Source organism: Rutidosis leptorrhynchoides, chromosome 1, assembly GCF_046630445.1.
Source record: "Rutidosis leptorrhynchoides isolate AG116_Rl617_1_P2 chromosome 1, CSIRO_AGI_Rlap_v1, whole genome shotgun sequence".
In the NCBI taxonomy this organism is placed as follows: domain Eukaryota; kingdom Viridiplantae; phylum Streptophyta; class Magnoliopsida; order Asterales; family Asteraceae; genus Rutidosis; species Rutidosis leptorrhynchoides.
The window spans coordinates 444,397,816-444,409,144 of record NC_092333.1 but is presented as its reverse complement, the minus strand read 5'-3'; the positions used below and the strand labels follow the sequence as shown (position 1 = coordinate 444,409,144).

At 30.6% G+C, this 11,329-nt stretch overlaps 1 non-coding gene across 1 annotated transcript; it reads left to right on the top strand.

The window, feature by feature from the left end:
* Positions 1-8,380: 8,380 nt before the first annotated feature.
* On the top strand, positions 8,381-8,487 carry LOC139886855 (small nucleolar RNA R71). Its single transcript, XR_011772716.1, has one exon. It is a non-coding gene; the product is annotated as a small nucleolar RNA R71 (small nucleolar RNA).
* Positions 8,488-11,329: the final 2,842 nt, after the last annotated feature.

Sequence of the window (11,329 nt, the reverse complement as noted above, 5' to 3'; positions counted from 1 at the left end):
CTCCTCTTTTCTATCTCTTCTGCAAACTCGCTATGGTACCTATTGTTTTTCTGTTTTTGGTACCCTACGGATACAACCCAAACAACCACCGAGACATACCACCATTTAATCACCACAAGAACCACCTCGCCACCTTTAACCTTAAACCGTCATCTGTTTGAGCCACTACTGCTCGATTTCTTTCCTTCTCCAAAACCCATCAACCCTTTAGTGATTACTGTTACGATGTTGTACACTACTCGATGTTTCTGTTTCTTGATTCAAATCGAAAACCACTTAAAAATGATGATGAACAGTAATTGAAAATAATGAAAATAATGAAGATGAAACACGATGATATGAGCAGAAATATCTCTAGTTCCCATTCGAATAAAACCTTGTGTTTCTGCAATACGGGTTATAAAAAAAAAAGAACATAAGGGATCTACTGGAATTTCTTTTGGGCCACTAGGGTTATTGCGTTTAGTGTTGGGCCAATAATTGGGCTTGGTTAATTATATGAAGAAGAAAAGAGAAACTGAAAACGAGTTAGATAAATTTGAAATCGTAGGTAAAACAGAAAAGTAAGTAGCAGCAGAATGATTTGAGGGTGTTGTGGGTGAGCGAGAGGTCTTGGGTTCGAGCCCGGCTCGGGGTAAATTTTTTTTTTTCTTTCAGAAAAGCTTTAAAAGGTAGTTTCCATTACCAAAGTATTATTATTATGATTATTATTGTTATTATTACTAGTATTATAATTATAATTATAATTATAATTATAATTATAATTATTATTATAATTATTATAATTATAATTATTATTATGATTATAGTTACAATATTATTATTATTATTATTATTATTATTATTATTAAGTCATAGTATTATTATTATTAAGTATTATGGATATTATCGTTATTATTATTATTATTATTATTATTATTATTATTATTATCATTATTATTATTATTATCATTTTTAATATTATCATAATTGTGATTATTATTATTATTATTAAAAGAACCTTTATTTTTTAAAATCATCATTTTTATAAAAATTATTAGTATTATCAAAAGTATCATTTAAAATTATCATTTTTATTAAGATTTATATTATTATTATAACTAACATTATTAGTAAAACTACCTTTTTATTTAAAATTTCATTTTTCATTATTATTATTATTATTATATTATTATAACGAATAAGTATTTTGTATATAAAAATATACTTATACTAAAATTATATTAATATTACCTATAATTATATTCTAATAATATTAACATTTCTACGATGTATATACAAAATAAATGCATATATATAACAGGCAATTTAAGATATGAAATATATTAGAGTTTAATACAAATTATATATAAACTACAACATTAAATATACAAATACTATATAACTAATAGATGGAATTATTGGATTTTCATTATATATTTTAATATATATATATATATATATATATATATATATATATATATATATATATATATATATATATATATATATATATATATATATATATATATATATATATATATATATATATATATATATATATATATATATATATATATATATATAAATAAATGATATAGGTTCGTGAATTCGAGGCCAACCCTGTGCTTGTTCAGTGCCGTCATATGCATAATTGCTACGAAATACAGTATAGTGAGTTTCATTTGCTCCCTTTTTGAATGCTTTTGCAATATATATTTTTGGGACTGAGAATACATGCACTTTTATAAATGTTTAAAGAAATAGACACAAGTAATTAAAACTACATTCTATGGTTGAATTGTTATACCGGATATTGCCCTTGTTGAACTTGATAGCCTAAGAATTGGTGTTTATAATAATTTCCACCAATTGACGTGAATCCTAAAGATAGATCTATGGACTTTGACACGCCCCAGTCAGAGAATTTGAACTACTTTAGTACTTTGATGTTTATATGTTTGGGGATATTCTAGATGCATTTTGTTAATGTCGGATACCAGGTGTTCAATCCATATGAATGAATTTTAAACACTTGCGAGTGTATGATTATTGAATGAAATCTTGTGGTCTATTAAAATGATGGAAAAGATTGTTTATGATAAATGATGTTAAAGCAGAGGGGTACGAAATAGTTATATTTTTATTGCGAAATACTATTAAATATGATACAATTTTACACAAGTTATTTATTTATTTATAGAGTGGATATACCTAAACCTTGCTACAACACTATAGGCAATGTACCTAATCGTAAAGTAGTGTAGTTTTTAGTAAGTCCGGTTCGTCCACAGGGAACTAGCCAAGTTTAACGCTATATATATATATATATATATATATATATATATATATATATATATATATATATATATATATATATATATATATATATATATATATATATATATATATATATATAATATTATTATAAAAAGGGGGTTTTTTACCATTTAATGACCGGTTTGTCGATTTTAAATAAAGCGTAAAGATAAATGACGATAATATAAATGACAGAATTTAAATTGCGATAAAGTAAATTGCAGTAATTAAAATGACAGTAAATAAAGGTACGATGAAATATGAAATAAAAGTATTATGCTTATTTAAACTTCCATAATCATGATGTTTGACGTTTTGATTTTAATTTATTTATCTAGGTTAATTGTCCTTTATCCTGGATTTATTTGATACCTATCTGGTTTTTGTCCATAATAGTCCATCGGTCATAATTATAAAATGCTCGTCAAATTAACCTTATTCCCGAAGTCAAATATTCTAACTAATTAGGGATTCGAATTGTAACAAGGTTTTAATACTTTGTTTAATGATTACACCAGGTTATCGACTGCGTGTAATCCAAGGTTTTATTACTTTGTTAACAATTACACCAATTATCCTTGTCTGTAATTCACCCCTGTTTTAATGAGATATGAATATTAATTTATCCACTTGATCAGAATGAATAATCAATTACCCAACCCGAATAATTAATTAAATGATCATAAAAGATGTCGTATAAACGTCACTAAATAGGACATACATAATCATTTTAATAATTATTAGATTAACTAATTTGAAGATAGGTTCGACAGGTTCCAATGAGTTGTTATCAGATTAGACAATACCCCCTACCTATTAATAGTCAATAGTCCAATGTTCACAAGTGTTGGTCTTTTGTCCAAACCTTAATTATGGTACAAAATCCAATAACCCATCTTAATATTTAGTCTAACATCACGATTACTTCGGCTCAAATAAGCATAATAATAACTTAGTTATGATACATTAATTTAAAAAGGAAGAACATAGCTTACAGTGGTGATTAATCGCGTAGCGTTTACATGGACAGAGTTCCGACTTAAAACCCGTAAAACATTCTTACAATAACCTTATTATTATTAACTTCAATTAAAATTATAATTAAAATATTAATATAAATATAAATTGAAAGAGAGATAGATAGAAAAAGATATTGGTCCATAACTCGTCCGAAAAACTGACTTTTTATAGAACTTGGCCTGCTACAGTAACTCATGCGGTCGCATGAGATTTTAGTGCAAATATCATGCACTCGCATGGGCTCATGCACTTGCATGTGTTTTATGCCTATTTCCCATGCGATCGCATGGCCGTCAGATCCAACTCACATATTTTTTGTTTTCTTGCTTATCGACATATTATTATATAATATAATATATATAATTTTAAGAATTATTTATATATTATATTATATTCATGTGCATAGTTGACTTGTCATTTTTGCTCCGTTGCGTCGCGCGTTGATAGTTGGCTCAAGTCCTGGTTTCGGATTTTCGAACGTCCTTTCGTACGCGGAGATATCTTGTACTTTGCGTTTCGTGGCTTGCACTCTTGTAATTTTTAGACGTTTCTCATCAATAAATTGAACCACTTAGATTGTATTTTGTACAATTGAGCTTTTTGGTCATTTGCGTCTTCAAATCTTCGTTTTCTTCTTTTGTCTTCGCACTTATTTATTTAAACGAATATTACATAAAAATAGAACAATAGTAACTAAAAGCTTTACATATTGGAAGGATATTGTGCCTAAATATATGTCCATTTGGAGCACTATCTAATATCTCCACACTTGAGCGTTGCTTGTCCTCAAGCAATACAGAACTTGAAATAAAATCACACGAATCACTTCTTTATTCTTCACACTTTATACATTAGTGATTTTGATACGGCGGTATAAACAATGATAGTAACAATGTGGTTTACAGTCCCACATGACTATGAAAATTTAGATCCTTTAAGGAAATTGGATCTTTATGAAAACATTTGATCTTTTGAAAATTCATTTTAGCTTTTACCCTAGATAAGTTTTCCGGAATAACCCTTCACCGGTGTTTGCAAAATATTTTTGTGGGTTTTGTGGGTTTCAGATTTGAAAATTTTAGCTCAAAACTTGCGGTTTTGTGTCACCCACTTGTCTTAGGAAAGCACACGTCCAGCATACTTGCTCCGTATATTACCTTTCGGTAAACTACCGTCCAGTTGTAAAGAAAAGCGTTGAACAAGCAACTGTTAAGGCAATGTCTAATGACATGCAGATGTTCATGGTCCACAACGTGTCAGATGCAATTACTATCCTTTGTAGGAGCAATAGTAAAGATCATCCTATAATTTTTTTTGGTCTGGCACAAGGTCCTGTCTTCGACCATGCTATGCAACCACCGTTCTTACAGTTGACACCCGATTTGGTTCAGGTGACCTAATGAATTCCAGGTGAATTCCTAGGATTTTACGTTCAATGGTAATGAACGCATTGAAAATAGGTTTTCAGAAAACAAATCGGTTTTAATTTGATCAAAAATATTTTCTCGTTCAAGCTCGAGTTTAGATATCATTGAATTCCATGAGTTTGTAATTCTCAATCTTTAAGGTCAATCTCAAGGATTGAGTAATATCAGGCTTAAAAGCTGATTTTTAATCTTTAAGGAGATTATCCTTTCTGGGGGTCTGATTCATTAGTCTTATCAAGCTAATTTGCACGGCGCCCTCCCCATTTTATGAGACAGATCCTCTCATGGATAGGATAAGTCTGACCACTTGGCGACCCTGTTTGATGCTGAGGTCCGTGGATTTCCTGCTGATTTTAGAGATGACTTTTCTAGATTTTTCGTCAACCTACAGCTGGTCTGGACGACAACTTCCTGACCTAAATTAAGAAGCGCGTGTCTTTTTCGGAAGACTTTACTTCCTTTTAATGATGGAATTGATTGATCGTGCAGATCCATCTTTCTTTCAAATATATTATAGTAAATCGGGTAAAACTAATTAGTTTAGTCCAAAATAAAAGTACCTGCAATAATCTGTACCAAATATGTGATATGTGTTTTAAATAACTTGGTAAATTCTTCCGACACTTAGCTTTTATTTATTCTTTTCTTTGCCTTTTTATTCTCCTCTATTCCATTTTAAATGAATTCTAATGTTTTGGGTTGTTTCTCCATTTATGTTCTCTCTGAGGTAACAATAATTTCGGCATTAACACCTAGTTTTATCGTTCATAAATATGTATAAACATGATTTTGAATTCATTTTATTTGAAATTTTTTCAAATTTTCACAAAATTTGGCAAATAAACTAAGTGTAAACTCGAGAGAATTTATAACCCTTCCCCACACTTGAGATCATGCAGTGCCCTCATTTGCATGAAATCAGACTATAATTATAAATTCATGAGGGTGATTAGTGTAGAAAAGTGATTAAAAATACCGAGTTTGCAAACATATTATTTTATATCACATTTGATATTTTGCGTCTTGTCGTCAAAATTAGTAGCTTTTGCTGAACTTTAATGCCATTCTTTGAAAGTGCGTTGTTTTACCCTGTTTTGTACATAAGATAAACTACAAACATATATAATATATATATATATATATATATATATATTATAAAACCTTTATTTATTAAAACAATTTAAATGAATAATTTTTAAAATTTTGTTTCCTTTTACTTTAGGTAGTTTCGGTATGTTTACCTAGTCCGTCCCTCGACAAAATTTAAAATTTGTCGTTTTTAAAGCGATTGTTTTAAAAGCAAAGATATTTGGGTTTTTTTTTAATTTTTTTGGTATACTTTAGATCAATAATATTAAAAATAATGATAACAAAATTTTTTGCCCCGCCCTCGGGTAAAGCAATTTCGGTTTCATGACCTAGTCTTCAACTTACGATGAATTTTAGAAATCATTTTTTAAACTTAATGAAATAAAGTAATTTTTGTTTTTTTTAAATCACACAAAAATTAAATTTAAAAATGCAAATTAATTTCATACAAAACCTACAAAACAGAAATTCAAAATGGGGGGAGAAAACTAGTTCTTTAGTGTCTGCTAGTGGAAAAGACCAATCGGATTCCATTCTCGAAAACTACACGAGAACAGAACAAATAACTCTAGACAGCATTATTTCTTAGAACATTTGAATCTTCCCACACTTAGGTAGCTGTGGTTTTGAAATTGTGATTAACTTCATCGTCAATTTCTTTTGGACCATAATCAACTTGCATATCTGTGACTTTTGCTTTAAGCCATTGGTCAGATTCCTGTGTAATTTCCACAAATTCAACTAGTTTCGTCTTTTCTTTAGGCGATAGATTGGATATTAACCGGTTACATAACTTAAAGTTCCCCTTGGTTCTAGCATCGCGAATCCGTTTAATAAGTTTCTTCATTGAACTATTAATAACGGGGTCATTTAATTTTGTATCAACAACGGGGTTCTTTGTTATCAGGTCATCATTAGTTGTTACTTCATTTTCCCCACACTTAGGCATTTTATTATTGTTAAGCACTACCGTTGGAGTTGGTAAATCAATATGGTTCTTACCAATCATTTTTGTTGGTTTAACGGTTTTGGTTAGTGGAGATTTAGACTTTCGACTCACAAAGGTGATCGATTTTTCATCATTACTAAGTGTCATTCTACCCTCTCTTACATCAAATAATGCCCCGGTGGACGCTAAGAATGGTCGACCTAAAATTAGAGGAATGTTTGGGTCCTCTTCTATGTCAATGACAATAAATTCGACTAGAAAGGTTAAATTACCCACTTGAATGGGTAGGTTGTCAGCAATTCCAATTGGGTGCCTAATGGTTTGATCAAAGAGTCAGACACTCATTTCTGTTGGACTTAACTCACCTACTCCTAATATCTTATATAATGAAAGAGGCATAACACTTATACTCGCACCTAAATCTGCTAGTGCATCATACATGACACAATCACTAAGTAGACAAGGAACAATAAATTCACCCGGATCACCCACCCTGGGTGGAGGTTTTGGTGGAACTGTCTTCATCGGGTTTATCTTTACGGTTTTTGTTTCTTGCACTTTCTTATTCTTCTTCTTCTTTCCAGAGGTATCACAAACTTTATTTCCAATCACTTGCTCATACTCAACTCCTTTTCTTGGAAACGGGATGGGTGGTCTGTATGGTGCCACCACTGGCTTTACATACTCGAGTGGTGGTGGTGTTGTAACTTCTTCATTGTTACTCACATCTAAAACCTTCCCATCTTCTGATGCTGGTTTTTCAGAATTCGTTAAAACCATATTAACATTCTCATTCCGAGGATTTACTTCAGTATTACTCGGTAGCTTTCCTTGTTCCCTCTCACTCATCATGCTAGCAAGAGTACCTACGTGTTTTTCTAGATTCAAAATGGAAGCTTGTTGAGTTCTTAGTGACTGATCAAACCTCTCATTCGTTTGGGTTTGAGATGTAATAAATTGTGTTTGAGATTCCATTAGCTTTGCCATCATTTCTTCTAGATTTGGATTTTTCTCTTCAGTTTGTTGTGGTGGTTTATGCAAGCTAGGTCTTTGTTGATTGAAAGTGTTGTTTTGAGTTGGTTGGTTATTCGGACCTTGTTGGTTGTACGAGTTATTGTTGGGTCCATTTGGATTGTAAAGAAAGTTTTGATTTCGATTGAAGTTTGGCTTTGGTGGTTGATAATTATTTTGATAATTATTTCCCAGCCTTTGGTTCATGTAGGAAACATTCTCACGTTGTTCCATCGTTTATTCAACAGTACAATCTTTCGTTAAGTGTGGTCCACCGCATTGCTCACAACTGATTCGTATTGCGTGAATATCTTTAGTCATTTTTTCCATTCGTCTCTCGAAAGCATCTATTTTTGCAGAAACGGAATCAAAGTCATGGCTAGAATCGGCTCTAGCCGCTTTAGATGAACGAAAGATATCTTTTTCTTGGTGCCACTCATGAGAGTGGGAGGCTGTATTATCAATAATTTTGTAAGCTTCAGTTGTGGTTTTCTTCATAATGGAACCACCAGCTGTTATGTCGATGTCTTTTCGTGTGGCAACGTCGCATCCTTGGTAGAATATTTGTACTATTTGATAAGTGTCTAAACCATGCTGAGGACATCCTCTCAACAATTTTCCGAATCTTATCCATGCCTCATATAATGTTTCATTTGGCTTTTGCACGAACGTAACAATTTCTCCTTGAAGTCTCATAGCTTTAGATGCCGGAAAGAATTGTTTAAGAAAATTTTCAACTAAGACATCCCATGTATCAATCGCCCCTTCAGGTAACGATTCTAACCAATCTTTGGCTTCTCCCTTTAAAGTCCAGGGAAATATCATGAGATAGATCTGTTCATCCTCAACTTCTCTGATTTTGAATAGAGTACAAATCCTATTAAAGGTTCGAAGATGTTCATTTGGATCTTCTTTTGGCGTACCACTATATTGGCATTGATTAGTTACCATGTGTAGGATTTGTCCTTTGATTTCATAATCTGGTGCATTAATGTCTGGCTTAATAATGGCGTGTCCTTGGCCCGTGCGTGTGGCTCTCATTCGGTTTTCCATACTTAGAGGTTCTGTTACTTCCATAATTGAATTTATTGAATCTAAATCACTAGAGGATTCTGATTTAATGGTTTCTTCCTCGACAATATCTGGTTGAATGATTTGTGGTTCAGGAGGAATGATTAGTGGTTTAGGATCTCTGAATTGTCCTTGAATATCCTCCGGGTTTTCAATTTTGAATTCGGGTTCAAAAAATGGATTATCGGAAATTTGAATTGGAGTACTTGGTTGACTAGATGATGATTCTAAAGAAAAATCAACGGCGACAATATTGGCTAGATGTCTTGATCGAGTTACAGGTGGTGAACGTATGAAAGGTGGTGAACATTTTGCTCGGTGCATTCACTGAATATCCTATTAGTTATAAAAGATAAAAATTATATAAGTTATCAAATTAATAGAGTTTTTTGATTTTTCCCACGTTTCGAATAGCCAATAGATGCAGCAGGTAGCCAGGACCCTTTAAATCGGAAGCCCACAACTCACCACTAACAAATCCAACTATTACTACGAACCAGAAAATTTTGGATGTCTATCAATTTAACCACTTAAAATAATTTTTCGTCGAAGTTTAAAGAAATTTTAGAGAAGAAATAGAAAAAAAATTCTAAGTCCTAAAAACTAGAGCATCGAGAAATAAGAAAGAAAAAGAGCGCGTCGGAAAACCTCGAAAAATAAAAGCTCGAAAAATAATAAAAAGAACGTAGCGCGTCGAAACTTAAATGTCTAAAAACTAAGAATTAAAACTTTCGTCTAAAAGTATTAAAGCTTAAAAGGAATTCTATATCCAAAACGGCAATAACTTAAAAAGGTACTAAAACTAAAAACGGCGTCGCAAAATTCTAAAGCACCTAAATCTTAATCTAAAAAAAAAGCACTTAAGGGATTTTACGGCAAAGGCTAAAAATCTAGAAATAAAAATAACTACGGCAAAATACTACACTTAAAACTAATTACGAATGAAAAATATACAAATTACGAATTAAATGTTTAAAATATACAAATTATAAAAAGTAACAAAAAATTATAAAATCACTTATTTTTATAAAAATATTATTATTTTATAAACGTATTAATCTATAATAATAATGACACTTAATGTTACAAATTATAAATAAAACCAAATACCAAATAATAATATTTAAATTAAAACCCTAAATATTATTAAATTAATTATAATTATAATAATTAAACCCTAAACTGTGTCGGCAGAGGTTCAGACCTGTCACCTCACTCCATGCGATCGCATGGAGTGTAGGTTGTAATGTTATGCGGTCGCATGGATCCAGAAACCAGGCCAGGTAGTTGGGCTGCTACAGTTAGTGGCCCGAATACTTTTCAATTTTTTTTTTCTGAGTTTTAAATGATAAAAATAATATATAAGTAATATTTATAATTATATTTTTAAGAACTAAAAAAATACTTTTATACTTTTTATAAAATATATATATTTTTTATATATTTATATTTAAAACTTATATATAATTATGTTTTTACAAAAATAGTTTAAAAATATAGTGTTCGCTTTCGGCGTCCCCGGCAGCGGCGCCAAAAACTTGATGTTAAAGCAGAGGGGTACGAAATAGTTATATTTTTATTGCGAAATACTATTAAATATGATACAATTTTACACAAGTTATTTATTTATAGAGTGGATATACCTAAACCTTGCTACAATACTATAGGCAGTGTACCTAATCGTAAAGTAGTATAGTTTTTAGTAAGTCCGGTTCGTCCACAGGGAACTAGCCAAGTTTAACGCTATATTTTTAAAACTATATTTGTATAAATATATATATATAAATAATATTATTATTATTATTATAAAAAGGGGGTTTTTTACCGTTTAATGACCGGTTTGTCGATTTTAAATAAAGCGTAAAGATAAATGACGATAATATAAATGACAGAATTTAAATTGCGATAAAGTAAATTGCAGTAATTAAAATGACAGTAAATAAAGGTACGATGAAATATGAAATAAAAGTATTATGCTTATTTAAACTTCCATAATCATGATGTTTGACGTTTTGATTTTAATTTATTTATCTGGGTTAATTGTCCTTTGTCCTGGATTTATTTGATACCTATCTGGTTTTTGTCCATAATAGTCCATCGGTCATAATTATAAAATGCTCGTCAAATTAACCATATTCCCGAAGTCAAATATTCTAACTAATTAAGGATTCGAATTGTAACAAGGTTTTAATACTTTGTTTAATGATTACACCAGGTTATCGACTGCGTGTAATCTAAGGTTTTATTACTTTGTTAACAATTACACCAATTATCCTTGTATGTAATCCACCCCTGTTTTAATGAGATATGAATATTAATTTACCCACTTGATCAGAATGAATAATCAATTACCCAACCCGAATAATTAATTAAATGATCGTAAAAGATGTCGTATAAATGTCACTAAATAGGACATACATAATCATTTTAATAATTATTAGATTAACTAATTTGAAGATAGGTT